General features: G+C 38.1%; 1 protein-coding gene across 3 annotated transcripts in view; it reads left to right on the plus strand.

The window, feature by feature from the left end:
- The window catches only part of TBL1X (transducin beta like 1 X-linked), a 377,352-nt gene that overhangs the window by 241,180 nt on the left and 120,002 nt on the right, over positions 1 to 16,170 (plus strand). The window lies entirely within an intron of this gene.

Below are 16,170 nucleotides of genomic sequence, written 5' to 3' on the forward strand. Positions count from 1 at the left end.
TGTCACCAAAACAATGCGTACATACAGCATTTTGCTATGGAGGATGCTGTACTTGATGTTAGGAAGACCTGAGTTCAAATCCATCCTCAATGTCTATATGACTTTGGGCAAGGCGCTTAACTAACTCTGCCTCCATTTCCTCCTGAGAATAATAGTAGCACCTACCCCTTAATAAGGCTGTTGTGAAAATAAAATGAGATAATATTGTAGAATGTTTTTCAAACTGCGATTATATCAATGCTAGTTATTATGATGATTACTCTCTATTGGGTCTTCGCAGACTCGTTCTTGAGGTGGTTTGTTTGGGTTTCTGATGCTGAAAAAGTCAGTGATATTTTTAGTGGCCCCATAATAAGATCTCACTTCACTGTGGATTTGTTGCTGTTGTTCACTTGTTTTTCAGTCATGTCTGACTCTTCATGACCCCATTTAGGGTTTTTCTGGCAAAGATACTAGAGTGGTTTGCCATTTCCTTCTCCAGTTCATTTTACTGATGAGGAAACCGAGACAATCGGGGTGAAGTGACTTGCCCAGGGTCACACAGCTGGTAAGCGTCTGAGGCCAGATTTGAATTCAGGAAGATAAGTCTTTCAGACTCCAGGCTCTGTGCTCTGTCCACCGTGCTACCGAGCTGCCCCCAGTATAGATACATCACATTAATGTCGTGAATTGTCATTAATGTTAAAAGTTCCAGATAAATTAATGTTGCATGCATGACTTTAATTTTGGCTAATCATCCACATTCTGAATTGCTATACATTTTAAACTAGGTCCACAATGATTTATAAACAAACTTAAAACATTTCTGTAAAAGTTTTAGATTACGTTTGGCAGAATTTATTGAGGTATCTAAGTATTATTCCCCAGTGGAAAATTAAATATTTCCAATGTACTGAAAGAAATAACAGGTCCCATTCTAGTTGTAAACACAAAAATAAATTTGTGTCAAGATATGTAGAGCCTAAATGAAGTCTGGGAAAGCTGAAAAGAAATGAGGCAGAAAGCTGGGGTAGAATTTAATATTACATGGGCTCTTGTTCTCTGTTCCTCTCACCTTGGTTTTAGCAGAATTTATGATTGTGAACCAATCCTGAAAAATACTGGGTAGATTTGCTGAACCACAGTAGTTTAATTTTGTCTGCAGTGTGTACACTTTTCTTATGTACTGTGCTCTTAATACATATTCTTCACAAAGTCAGGGAAGAAGGTCATTTAGGTTTTCAAAAGGTAGGAATTCTTGAGTCTAAAAGTACAATTCACTTTGAAAGCGCCTTCACGTTGCTGTTGTAGTTAAATCAGAAACTGATGTTAATTTTGTTATTTGATATTCCAAAATTAATTGTAGCAGATTCTTTGGATAGGAGTAGGAAGGGAAAATTCTCCATTTCTTGCATGTAAACATAGATTGGCTGGGGGGGGGGGGGGGAAGAAGAGGGTTAATTGATAATTTTTTTCTTTTTATACCAGTTGCTTCCAGTATATATTCTCTCTTCCTCGAACTGTCTTTTAAGAAATTTTTTTTAAAGATAAGTAAAGCCAAAGGATACCAAGATGGTGTGTACAACATTTCACCCCGTAATTCTCTGCCTCTTGACTGAGTGATCTAGGCCTGGAAGGGACCATTGAGGCCCAGGGAGGTTGAGCGATTTGCCTGACACCACAGACATTTAGAATCAGAAGTGGGATTTGAACCTAAACCCAGTGACTCCAGAGTACCTTTAGCGTCTTGTCTCTTGAACTGAGCTTGGCTGTTACAATTATGAGAGGTATTTAGGAAATATTTTCATTATACTATTTTAAAATAATAATCATCGTTACTTAAAACAACCAGCATTTAAATTTAACCAAAAAAATGTGTGTTGTGGGCATTTTTCCTTACTAACAAACATAATTCTATACTGGAAATCTATGTATTTTTTAATTAGGTGAATGGTACTGATTTTTCTTTTTAGTTGGACTTGTGATTTCACTGGCGTAAGGCATTCTGATGAAGAAGCTTTTTATGAATGGAGATAGGCAACTATTCTGTGACCTTTAGAGTCTTAGACAATTGCTTAGGATACTGACTCTCAGAGCCAATGTATGTCAAAGATAAGACTTGAACCTGGCTCAGTCTACCCCAATGCCTGTCTTGTATCTACCAATACATGCTGCCCATCACTGATTTTCTTAAGAACAAAATCACACAGACTGATAAAAAAAAATTTTAGTAAAATTTTTTCTGACTTACAAAATTAGAGCATGATCTGGTACTTCAGGAATACTTTATTAAATTATTATAAATTCATACTTAATTCTTACTGCCTTTTGACTTTTAAATTTCCAACCTGAATTTATAAAAACCTAGTTGTTTTCCCTCTAAAATGCTTAAAATGACAACCAACATTCATCACTTTAAAAATTTTTACTCAACATTTATATTTATATATATTTATATTATGTTTATTAATTTATATTATCTATATTATATTTTAATATTGCATTCATATAATTTATTACATTTATATAAAGTATTTATATTATATTTTTATATTATTTATATGGTATTTCTGTAAATATCATTTTAATTATTTTTATTTTGTTTACTCAATATTTTTACTTCTTCTTAAGCTATTTCTAGACCAGTGAGAAAGATAGTGGGTAAATTCCACCTATGCTATACTCTGATGTCTAATTTTCCCCTAAGGAATAACTGATACTTTTCCCCAGGCCAGTTCCTTTAAATTTCATGTTCAAAGTCATAGACAAATTGCCTGTGGGCGTGGTGAGCACAGTAACATATTTTGCCTTATAATTAGCATAATAGTCGTTATAGTAATTCATGGAACAATTTATTACATTCCAACGTTTGTCTGCAATGATGAGACTTGGTTATCTAGTACAAGTTGTTCCCCCAAAAGCACACAACACTCCCCCCCCCAAAAAATCCTTTAACTTCTTTCTTAAAGTAGTATGTCTAATTACTTTCTTTTGTAGATTCATGCGACTTAAATATCCTTGTCCCATTGCTCCTTTCCATCTAAGGATATGAGATTCCCCCCATGCTTCCTGCTCATACCTGACCTTTTCCCCCTTTGCTCTTCCCAACCCGACCTCTCCAAATGCTTCAGACACCCGATCCTGGGACATCCAATACCTTCTGATATGGACATATCTATAACCCCAACATCCTGCTACCTGCAGGAGCTAAGATAACCACTCTGAACAGGCTGCTGCCCTATCATTTTACAGCTCCTCCTCCACTCTGTCCCTACCAACTAACGTTTCATTAAACCGATAGCAATCTTTTTGCCTCTTGCCCAAGAAGTAACCCCCTTGCTTTTAGGATGGCATTTAGGATCAGAACTGTAGCCTAGCTACTGCCAGGGAATCAACCAGCAGCCACCATTCTTTGCTAAGATTAACACAACATTTATAAAATCCAAAAGAAGTTACCAACTTATTTTGAAAAATATGTCATAATTTATTAAGAATATTTAATATTTACGCAGGTAAATAAAAGTATGTATAAGAATATATAAGTATCTTCCAGACGGATAACATCTTTTAAAGACAGATTGATTACTAAATAGAAAGAAATGTGTGCAGGATTTTTCATTCAACAAAATTTGTTGTGTCCGTGTCAGGAGAGTATGTTAGTATATAGGTTCTTGGCTGAGATATATAAATTCCATAAACTGGTTAATTATCTCATCTTACTTCCTAGAACCATTTCCTTGAAACAAGCAACATTTTTTTTATCCTTCAGTTTTTGTCGGTATGGCAGGCAGTCAATTTTGCTACTTGTTAGCCATCCTAATCAGAAAGGCAGTGAGAGGAATAAGTTAAAACGATTGGTTTAAATATGTTTTCAGATAATAGGGATTTCTGTGATTTCTTCTGTCACTTCATTCTGTGGTTATTGAGATCTAGTTGTACTTGAAATATTGAAGGGGTTTATTTTTGTAAAAAAAAAAAAAATAGAAGATGCAGAATACCTAAAGAATTTATAGTGTCTTGTACAATGTTTTAAATGGTCATTAAGAGAACTATCGTGTATGATTGCCTATCTCATGAAAGTTATCCAAGTAAGTGAGTATTTGAGATTATCATCAGAATTGGCACTTAATTTCTTACTCTCAGACCCTTGAAACTAAGTTTCCATATACTAATGATTGGGGAGTATGTTAATATCGTATACAATATAATCCAATCTCACAGGGGAATAACCGGTAACTTAAATACTCTTTCAGGCTGAATTAAATGCCACAAATTGTAGGTGAAATCTAATGACAGTGCCCATTAAAATTACACTACCTAAAATTAGGCTCTCATTTCAAAGTAAACCACAACAGAGTGGTGACACAGAATTTCCTTCTACAATCTCAGATGTCAGTAGCTGATATTATTATCTGCATCTACATTCACATTTGGGTAAATTGTCTTGTGCCAAGAGTTAAAATCTATACATAAAGATAGAAAAAAATATGCAGGTGCTAGCAAATCACATGACAAAAGAATGGCTCTGAATGAAAAAAAAAAGTACTTCCATGATCCATAGAAAGAATACTTTGTTTGATGTAGTTAGGACATTCTCAATAGTACATTATTGCTTTCTCTTGCCCGTGAATAGTCACTTTATGTAATTAATGGCAAGTTTTTGTATTGTACATGGAAATAAAAACCTATGTCTTTGTAATTCTCCTGTCCTGCCAGTTGCCCCCCCCAGTTTCTTTTAAGTTATCCCCAACTTAAGTAACCTAGCCACCTCTAAAGAAGACCCACGTAAACTTCTCTGCGACTATTTCACCCCTCCAAAAGAGTTTCTTTTTCTGAGTGTTAAAACTGGAAAGAACAGTGAGATGTTTATGTTTATTGCCTTTACCGCGATATAATTCACTGCTGAAAAACTCCATACTGGAAATGGAAATATACCTAGCAGTGTATCCATTTTGGATAAGTTCCATAATAATAATATAATTTGAAGGCCCTATGGAGTGCATTGCAAGGAGATTTGATCTGTATTATCATTTAGGGGCTTAAGAAGCTGATAGTCTTAGATGAAAAATGACTTAAGTCTTCAGGGATAAAAATCAAACCTATGTTATTATGGTTTATACCTGTTAGAACTTTTTAATCCATTTACTGGGACAAACTGTACCCACTCTTTTTCATAAACATTTTTTCATTTTTCGTACTTTATCCTTCCTGTAATATGCATTCTTGGCTGATTTGTATTTGTATTTTATTTTATTTTATTGGTATGTATCAGGAGAAAAAAAGTTATCATTTTCTTACCAGCCAAGAGAGCTAGATTTTCTTCTCTACAGAGTGAGTCCTTACAGAGCTAATTCTCCAGTAGGGAAGCTGTTAAACATCCAAAAAATGGGGGAGGGGGAAATTTTCAGGGAAATCAAGTGGATTTATTCAAAGAACAACACAAACTCATTCTCCCCTTTTCTTCAAAGTCCATTCTAAGAAGGTACAAAGGTCTATGCTCTAAACTAGTCCAGCAGGTCTGGAAGAGAATTATTCATGCACTCTTCTCTCTAACTCGCCTACCTACTAAGGGGATGCTTCGCAGCCATGTGCATGCATCAGGTACTTGTAGGGGTGGGCATGGATCCATCCACATCATTTGTGTCAATAGGAAAAACTGGAGAAGAGGTAGGACATCGTTGCCTTATTCCTGCCTCTTTGAATTTCCCAAACAACTTTTCAGTTAGCGGCCACCTGGGGCTGAGGTAGGGGATGTGGTCAAGACACAGCACCGAGTTGTGGTTATTCACTGTAGGCCTGGCAGATGTTACTGGAGCCGCAGGATTTAGAAAAAAGAACGTGGGAGTCCTATGCGCCTTATAACTTACAGTGAAGCTGGAACCATAGAGTAGTTGTAGCTTCTACAGTTAGTATTTCATTATACATTTTAAATATTTCCAGATTCTATGAACTATGGAAAAGTTAAGTTGCAGAGTGATTTACTTTAATTATGAATCTTAAAACACACATATGTATACGAGTACAGCAACACCACTGACATAAATGGTAGCTTACTCCTGGCTGTGTTTATTTAGTATTTGGCGGGGAGGGACCTTTTAATTTCTGTATGCTTGGCTTTTGGTTATGCTAAAGAATCAAAATGGGTCAAATCAACAGAAGTTATAGTATAAATCATGCCATATATTTAGAGCTAGAAAAGAGGTGGGAGGCCAGCTTGTCCAACCTCCACCTCACTTTACAGATGGGAAAACAGAGGGTCGTGGAAGTTATGTGACTTGCCTAAGGTTGCACACGTAAGTAGGCATCTATCTGGACCGGAACCTGGGTACTCCAACACCAAAGCCAATCTGTTTTGTCAACAACTGTATACAGTCTCTTAGATTCATTCTGCACATAAGCAAAAAAAACTTCCCACATTCTTATTCTGTTAGAGATCCTGGAGGTCATTTTCCACAATCCTGGATTCAGCATTATATGGATAATCAGTCAATCAGTAGTATTTATTTATTAAGTACTTACTGTGTGCCAGGCACTGGGAAAGCAGCCATAAAACCTGGTCCATAAGACCCAGGAAAGAAAAGAAGTAATGCATGACAGAAAGGAATTAGCTCACAACAAAAAAAAGCCATGTCTTGAATTTAAGAAGTGGGAATGATAATTATAAAAACAATACTAATTAGCTGCAGTGCCTACTATATGCTAGTCACTGTGCTAAGCACCTTATAGTCCTTGGTCTCATTGGATCCTCATAACAACCCTGGCAAATAGATGGTATTATTATCTTCATCTTACAGTTATGGAAGCTGAGGCAGCCAGGTTAAGTAACTTGCCCAGGGGCACACAGTGTCAGAGGCCGGATTTGGACTCGGGTCTTCTTGAGTGTAGGCCTAGCATTTTTCCATTGATCTAAAATTAGAGATTTCATTAATGGGGTTTTTTGGTAGGGGTGAAATCTCCCTTTATGCTACTTAATAGATTCCCACCAGTATAACAACTTATCATCTCTTTGAGCAGGCATTTTGGTAAAATGGAGGGAGCATTAGATTTCAAATTTTAAAAGTGGATTCCAGTCCCAGGTCTTCTACTTAATACTCGTGTGACTTTGGACAGGCCTTTTTTTTTCTTTCTCTAAGCCTCAGTTTTCTCCTCTTTAAGACAAAAGGGTTTATACCATCTTCCTTATGAGGCTGTTAAATGGTACAGTAGATGGAATGTGGTGTTAGGAGTCAGGAAGACCTGTGTTCAAATATGGGCTCTGACACTAACTGTGAGACCCTAGGAAAGTCACTTAACCTTTGTAAAATGAAGATAATAGCACCCACTTCCCAAGGTTGTGGTGAGGATCAAATAATAATATTTATAAAGTGCCTCGCACGTAATAGGTGCTATAAACTTGCTTATTTCCTTCCCAACCAGCTTCTGATCCTCTGAATTCAGTCATATTGATAAAGGCTGGCAAACATTTCTGGGAGCCTTTCTGTGTTAGAGATACTTAGCAAGGGATATGGTCTAGAACTGTAATTTATTCATAGAGTTGAGTGCAGGTCAGCACCTTCTATGAAACTTAAGTCTGAGTTACCCCAAGAATTGAGATGATCAGTGAATTTCCCAGAGTCACAAAACCAGTGTGTGTTCAAGGTAATAAGACTTGAACTTAGGTTTGTAATTAATAGCAATAGTTAATCATTAGTTGTCCAAGCTAGAGCAAGTCAGCTGTTGTCTAAACCGATGAGCTCTTCACAATACGCCTCACAACATGTTTCAAAATCGGTGGTACCTTAATTTGTCTTTTTTGAAATATATCAGGAAGTAAAAAATTAGCCAGGTGGTGGATTGTAGAGTGTTGGACCTGGAGTCAGGAAGACCCGAGTTCAGATTTCACTTCAGACACTTAATAGCTACAAGTCACTTAACCCATCTGCTTCAGTTTCCTCAGTTCAATTCAGTGAAAATTTGCGAAGCACCTGCTATGTGCCGTGCACTTTGCTAAGCACTGGGGATACAAAAAAGAGGCAAAAGAGAGTCCCTGTCCTACAAGAGCTTACAATCTAATGTAAAATGGGGATAATAATAGCCCCTATCTCCCGGAGTTGTTGAGGGTGTCAAATGAGCTCATATACATAAAATACTTTGGAAACCTTAAAGTACTATATAAATGCAGGCCGTTGTCATTATTATTATAGAGATGATAGTGCAAGGATTTCTGAGTACTTTGAATAAATATTTCAGAGAGGCCAAGTAACTAAATGAAGCCATCCAATTTATTATAACCTTTTAATCATTGTGATTAATTTATGTGAAAAAATGTCTTTGAAATATTGAATGATGAAATAACCAAAGGAAAAATTTAAATAGATCTGCCTCTTCTTGGAGACTATTTTTAGGCAGCATATTTTGTGGTCTCTTAGTGATGTTTTCCTTTTAACAGTTGGTTTTAAAACAAGATTTCCCAACATGTAGCTGGTATCTGAAAAATTAGCGACAGGCTCTCTCCTAAAGCTGTATAAATAGTAACTTACAGTTACATAGGGCTTTCAGGGTTACAAGCCAGAGACTTGCTACAAAATACTTACTACAAACCTTTCTTATTAGCTATTTGCTACACTTGCTGCCAACAGCCAAATGAAGATCAGGGCGGATCATTTATTATTAAGCTTTACAGTCTCCAAGTCTCATGTTGGAAAAACTTCATGAAACAGAATACCAGGCAGCAAACTGTTCATTGCACAACAGCCTCTGGGGAGGAGTCAGGGAAAAGGCAGTGAGAAGCTAGAATACAGCTGGAAGTTACCAGGGGGGAGGGATATAGGGACATGGGAAGTTAGGAGGAGCCTGGAGATTGGGGGGGAGGGGTGGAACTAGTAGAAAATTTGGGCGGAGAGGGAAGGAACAGAAGAAGTATTAGGAGAAGGCAGTTATGGAACTGTCTTAAGCCAGATTGTAAAAAATTCTATTTAAAAAAGAAATATACTGGGGGCAGCTAAGTGGAGCATTGGATGGAGGATAGGGCCTGAAGTCAAGAGGACTCAAGTTCAAATCTAGCCTCAGATATGTGTAGCTATGTGACCCTGGACAAAACACTGAACTCTGTTTGCCTCAGTTTCCTCATCTGTAAAATGAGCTGGAGAAGGAAATGACAAACCACTCTAGTGTCTTTACCAAGAAAACCCTGAATAGGGTTACAAAGAATTGGACTTAATTGAAAAATCGGGGGGGGGGTGGGCAGACCTAAGCTGACAGCTGTAAAACAGGGGCACGCTTAAGTGCTCCCCCAAATCCCTCCAAACACCTGTAAAAAATGGCTCTGAACAAATTCTAGAGCTATAGAACCCATGAAATAACAGAGGGAAAGAAGTCTCCAGCCCATGACGCCTGGATGGTCGCTGGGAAGGGTCTATCGCACCATGCGGAAAGCGGAGCTCAGCCCAACATGGGCCATGCCAGGATCTACCAGATCAGGAGTCCTGCGGAGCAGGCCTTAGGACCATGTTGAGCTGTATCAATTGCCAGACTTCTCAAACGCCAAAGACCACGGAGCAGGTCAGTGGGAAAACTGCTGGATCTGGGTGAGAAAAGTGCACAGTCCAGTCCCAGCCCCAGGGGCAGCGGAAGTGGCCCAGCAGCAGCAGGAAGCTCCTGCGGCGGCTTGCAGAGCTCCAGTGGCGACTGCTTCTGGCACCAGGCCCACACGGTGGGAGGAATCAAGCAGCAGATCAGAGCGGGAGTGCAGGGATTGCTTTGCTGGCACAGAGGCAGGGTTCTCTTGCTTTGCCCTGCTAGGATCTGGGTCGTGGTCCTGGTTGGCGGTTCTTGGGGGAGGAGGGGTGCTGCTGTGGCCAAGCTTGTGATGATTGTGAAGTAGAAGCAGGTCTAAAAACAGCAGTACAAGGCCCCTAAAGCTTGGGACAAAGTACTCTCTACTCTAAAGGCAGTCATTCCCTGACAAAAAGCTCAAGGGTCAAGTAGTTGGCTGGAAACATCAGCAGGCAGCATAAAAGGACTCCGACTCAGACTATAGAATCTTTTTTTGGTGACAAAGAAGATCAAAACATGCAGCCAGAAGAAGCCAACAGAGTCAAAGAGCCTACATCAAAAGCCTCCAAGAAAAATATGAATTGGTCTCAGGCCATGGAAGAGCTCAAAAAGGATTTGGAAAAGCAAGTAAGAGAAGCAGGGGAAAAATTGGGAAGGGAAATCAGAGTGATGCAATAAAACCATGAAAAACAAGTCAATGACTTTCTAAAGGAGACCCAAAAAAATACTGAAGAAAATAACACCTTAAAAAATAGACTAACCCAAATGGTAAAAGAGGTCCAAAAAGCCAATGAATAGAAGAATGCCTTAAAAGGCAGAATTAGCCAAATGGAAAAGGAGGTCCAAAAGACCACTGAAGAAAGTACTACGTTAAAACTCAAAATGGAGCAAGTAGAAGCTAGTGACTTCATGAGAAATCAAGAAATTATAAAACAGAATCAAAAGAATGAAAAAAATGGAAGACAATGTGAAATATCTCGTTGGAAAAACCACTGACCTGGAGAATAGCTCCAGAAGAAATAATTTAAAAATTATTGGACTACCTGAAAGCCATGATCAAAAACAGGGCCTAGACATCATCTTTCAAGAAATTATCAAGGAAAATTGCCCTGATATTCTAGAACCAGAGGGTAAAATAGAAATTGAAAGAATCCACCAATCGCCTCTTGAGAAAAATCCCAAACAGAAAACTCCTAGGAATATTGTCCCCAAATTCCAGAGTTCCCAGATCAAGGAGAAAATACTGCAAGCAGCCAGAAAGAAACAATTTGAGTATTGTGGAATAATCAGAATAATACAAGATCTAGCAGCTTCTACATTAAGGGATCGAAGGGCTTGGAATATGATGTTCTGGAAGTCAAAGGAGCTAACATCAAAACCAAGAATCACCTACCCAGCAAAACTGAGTGTAATACTAAAGGGCAAAATATGGATTTTCAATAAAATAGAAGACTTTAAAACTTTCTCAATGAAAAGACCAGAGCTGAATAGAAAATGTGACTTTCAAATACAAGAATCAAGAGAAGCATGAAAAGGTAAACAAGAAAGAGAAATCACAAGGGACTTACTAAAGTTGAACTGTTTGTTTACATTCCTACATGGAAAGATGATGTGTGTATTTCATGAGACCTTTCTCAGTATTAGGGTAGTTGAAGGGAATATACATATATATAGACAGAGGGCACAGGGTGAGTTGAATATGAAGGGATGATATCTAAAAAAATAATAATAAGAAAATTAAGGGGTGAAAGGGGAATATATTGGGAGAGGGAGAAAAGAAGTGATAGAATGGGGTAAATTATCTCACATAAAAGTGGCAAGAAAAGCAGTTCTCTTGGAAGGGAAGAAGGGGACAGGTGAAAGGGAATGAGTGAATTTTGCTCTCATCAGATTTGATTTAAGGAGGGAATAACATACACACTCAATTGGGTATCTTACCCTGCAGGAAAGTAGGGGAGAAGGGAATAAGAGAGGGGGGATGATTGATGGGAGGACAGATTGGGGGGGACAGGATCAAGGGAGAAAATTGAATAAAGGGGGACAGGATAGGATGGAGGGAAATATAGTTAGTCTTTCACAACATGCCTATTATGGAAGTGTTTTGCATAATGATACATGTGTGGCCTATGTTGAATTGCTTGCTTTCTCAAGGAGGGTGGGTGGAGAGGGAAGAGGGGAGAGAGTTTGGAACTCAAAGTTCTAAAAACAAATACTCAAAAAAAAGTTGTTTTTACATGCAACTGGGAAATAAGATGTACAGGCAATGAGGTATAGAAATCTATCTTGCCCTACAAGAAAGTAAGGGGAAAGGGAATGGGGTGGGGGTGACAGAAGGGAGGGCAGACTGGGGAAAGGGGCAATCAGAATATATGCCATCTTGGAATGGGGGAGGCGTTGAAATGGGGAAAATTTATAACTCAAAATCTTGTGAAAATCAATGTTGAAAACTAAAATATTAAATAATAAAAATATATTTAAAAAAAAAGAAAACTGAACAACAACAAAGAAATTTTATTAATTTTACTCATTATTAACCACAACAAAGGTCACCAAACCAGTAAGTGTAGAATTGGGATTACAAATCAATGTTTTCTTACTTCCAGTCCAGAAAACCTCCCTACCTCTCTGTCTCTCTCTCTCACTCTCGCTCTCGCTCTCTCTGGTGCACTCTGTCTGTCTGTCTGTCTGTCTCTCTCGCTCTCGTTCTCTAGCTCTTGCTATTGCTCTCTTCCCCCTACAAGGATTGCATATTAAATTGGGGGCAGAGAGAGAAGGGGGAAGTAATCCCAGTCTACAAGACCTAGGAGAGAAAGAGATTTTATCTTTTTTTTCTTTTAACTGGCTATTGGAGAGAGTGCATACTTTAGTTGGACTACTGATCATTTCCTCACCAGTGATAATAAAAATGAAAATAGTCTTGTACCTTTACAAAAGAATCATGCCACAGGCTGTAGGTCTGTTTTCTTTAACTTACACACTTTGCGATATAATCCTTTCACTGAGGCTGGCCAGTTAACTTATCCTTCAGTTATCAGGGGTTTCTCAAATGAAAGGCTGCCACCAACTTCTACTTGATCCTTCTTAGATATAGGAGAAGCACCTCAGCTTGACCAGATTAATCGCTCAACATGAGATAGAGTCAATAAAACGTTTTACTCAACTGAAGTCAGGCAAATATAAAGAAAAAATGAAATTACATAAGAAAAAGGAATCCAGCAAGTGTGAGGTTGACATACGCAATTAGTCAACAAATATTTATTAAGTACCTACTATGTGGCAAGCACATAGTAGGAGACACATGAGGCATGGAGACCAAATCCCTCCCAAATACTATCTTACTTGATCTTCACAATAACTCTGAGAGGTAAGTGCTGGTATTATTCTCATTTTACATATAAAGAAACTGAGACAGAGATAGATTAAGTGACATGTCCAAGGTGCTACAGCTAGTAAGTATCTGAGTGTGGATTTGAACTCTTATTCCAATACCATTTTGGGGGGGGGGGGGGGCAGGGCAGTTGGGGATAAATAACTTGCCCAAGGTCACACAGCTAGTACATGTTAAGCGTCTGAGGTCGGATTTGAACACAGGTCCTCCTGACTCCAGGGGCAGTGCTGTGCTCACTGTGCCACCTAGCTGCCCCTTCCTTTACCATTCATAAAGACTGTTCTTAAATCAGTCCCTTTCCACCATAATTGACAGCTCTTCTCCTTTTTGCATAGTCAAGTAGCATCTCTTTCTTCAGCCTTTGTCTTTTCCCTTAGAGCCCATCTGGGACGAGGAACAGAGTAGAGAGAATCTATCTGTCTTAATTTCCCTGTTTCTCTTTACTCTCAGAACTGCTTGTTTAAGGGATGAGCCATATGTGACTTAGGTTCTAATCCAGAGCTGTCGCCCTAAACATCTCTTCCCTTGCTCAGCCATACTCCGAGGAGAAGCTTATTTACCTTTGTTGCTCCTCCTCCCTCTCCTCTCATTCGTCAGTCTTCTACCCGCCGTCTTCAGACTGAAAATGCTCTCGCTTAACTTCTCAACAATCACTTAATGGGCAAATCTAATAGTTTCAAAGCTCATCTGCCTTAATCCCATCTTCATTCAACGGTGCTGACCCCAGAGAGACAACCTCTCTTCTGAGTTTTTGTGACACTAATCTCTCCTGCTTGTCTGACCACTCTTCAGTCTTCTTTGCTGGATTGTCATCCATATCATGACCTAGTTGTGGGCTTTGTTCTGTGCCCTCTTCTCTCTTTACTTTATCTATTGGTGACTTCATTGACTCCCATGAGTTTAATTATCACTTCTGTGCAGATGACTCACAGGTTTTTATATCTGGCCCATCTCTCTGCCGAGCTCCCATCCCGTATCACCAGCTAATGATTGTACATTTCACACTGGGTGTCCTAGATCATCAGATTTACCCTGGTTAAAACAGTATTCATCCTCACTTATCCAAAACCCAATCCTCCGAAATTTCCTTTTTTTTGTTATCCATCAGTGGGTCAAAGAAAACAGTGATTATAATAGTAGCTAACATTTCTGTAGCACTTTATAAATATTATCTTATTTGATCTTCACAACAACTGTGGGAAGTAGGTAGTATTATATGTATGAAGAAACTGAGGCAAACATAGATGAAGTGACATATGCAGGGTCCCACAGCTAGTAAGCATCCGAGGCTGGATTTGAACTCAGATCTTCCTGACCTGAAATCCACCTTTTATTGCATCATAAAACCATTGGTTTAGAGTAAAGAGATACTGGGTCAAGTGCAATCCATTTATTTTATAGATGAAACTTGAGGCCCAGAGAGAGCTGCTGTCACAAGTTTATACATGTATTAATTGGAAGAGTCAGGATTTGAACTCAATTCCTCTGCCTTCAAATATAGCTTTAGTCATTAATGGCTTAAGTGAAAAGGTGCCGTGATAGATTTTCACTCTTACTGTTATAATAGGCTGAAATGATTAATGGTTAAGAAAAGGCAAGAAAATAGATGAGTAGGTAATGGTACTCCTCCAAACTAATTTTTTTTCTATATGTAACAGAATACGAATTCTAATTTGCTCATTTCAAATAATCCCACAGGTCATGGCAGTAGAGGACCTTAATGTCTTTAATGCTTTGTCCTTTGTGTACACACTTTATTTTCAAAAGATTTATCTTTTTTTGCCCTCAGGATTGACCTAAAAGTATCAGAGCACTATTTTAGAGTTAGAAAGGACAATGCCAAGTTGTATATTACTTTTCCAGATAGAGTCAGATTTATAGTGCTATCTATAGGAATCATAAGTTTATTTAAAAATCAGTAAACAATTTTATTTAGTTTTACACCCATTCCATCCCCATTTGATTTCTGGGGACTCTTTTATTTTAGCAAAGGAAAATTGCTTCCTTCTTCTTACTTAAATTATCTACGTTTCATGTGCTGTAGATTTTCCTTAACGTGATTTCAATGTTATCAAAATTAGATTCTTAACAACAGCATTTTTGAATACAGTTTGTGCCCTTTGTGTGATCAGCAACATGCTCTTCAAACACCTGGGACAATGGAAATTCCAAAAAAATTTGTTACTTCTCCTGATAGAGAAGCTTACTGTCTTTGTACTGGCTCCAAACTTGTAAGTTTTTCTTATGTCTATATCATCCATTGATCTGTGAACTGAGTTTGGTTTATGGTCCCCAGCTACTAAGTAGTGCATTGAGAGGCGAGTAGTCATATCTAGCACAAAGTAATGTTTTCCAACTCCTTAGTATAGTTAGGGAAGGGAAGGACAGGATGGAAGAGCAGTATTATTTTTCTAACAAAACCCTTACTTTCTGGTCTTCTAAAATCCATGCCTTCAATTCCTATTTGTTGGTTATGTGAGGATATCTGGTACCAATTAAGTCCATAGGTCCTATCTGTTTTTGGACAGTGATATATATGCTCATGGGAGGTAATTGTATTTGGATGATTTTTTTCTGTTCAAATAACGCCCTAAAAATCAGTAAAGTGTTTCACAGCCTTTCAGATAACCTAGATTAGAACAATTAAGTTGAACAAACTTACAAAGAGAACATTTTTTACTATTGGAACCGTTTTAGTCTATTGATTGGACAGATACTTAAAAAAAAAGATGTTCTATTTTTTTCAATAGATTGTAGGAGTTTGAAAATAAATACCTCATAGTATTTCATTATATATAGAAAAAAGGAAGATCTTTGTCGTGATAGAGAATGCATGAATATAATAAAGTTTGAATAGTTTTTTTAAAAAAAAAGGTAATAAAAAAATCTAATTTTGGTTAATTTCTTAGAAGAATCACCCAAACTCTCTTCAATTCTGATGTAATTTGAAGAGCTCTTTTCCTACAACCCTGGATTTCAACGGTAATTCTGAAGAACACATCCTCCAAAATGCCTAGGTCCCATACTGACAGTCTTAAAATAAACAGATTTAATACCAGGAATGAGGAATAAGGTACCACTGGATCACAGATATAGAACTCAAAGAGACTTCAGAGATCTTCTGTGTAATCCAACCCCTTCATTTGGCATTTGGGAAAACTGAGGCCTGGAGATTTGAATCTAGGTCCTCTGGCGGGCAGCAAGGTGGTTCAGTGGATAGAGTAATGGGCCTGGAGTCAGGCTTATCTTCTTGGTTCAAATCCAACCTC

The sequence above is a fragment of the Trichosurus vulpecula genome, chromosome 2 (assembly GCF_011100635.1).
Source record: "Trichosurus vulpecula isolate mTriVul1 chromosome 2, mTriVul1.pri, whole genome shotgun sequence".
NCBI lineage: Eukaryota > Metazoa > Chordata > Mammalia > Diprotodontia > Phalangeridae > Trichosurus > Trichosurus vulpecula.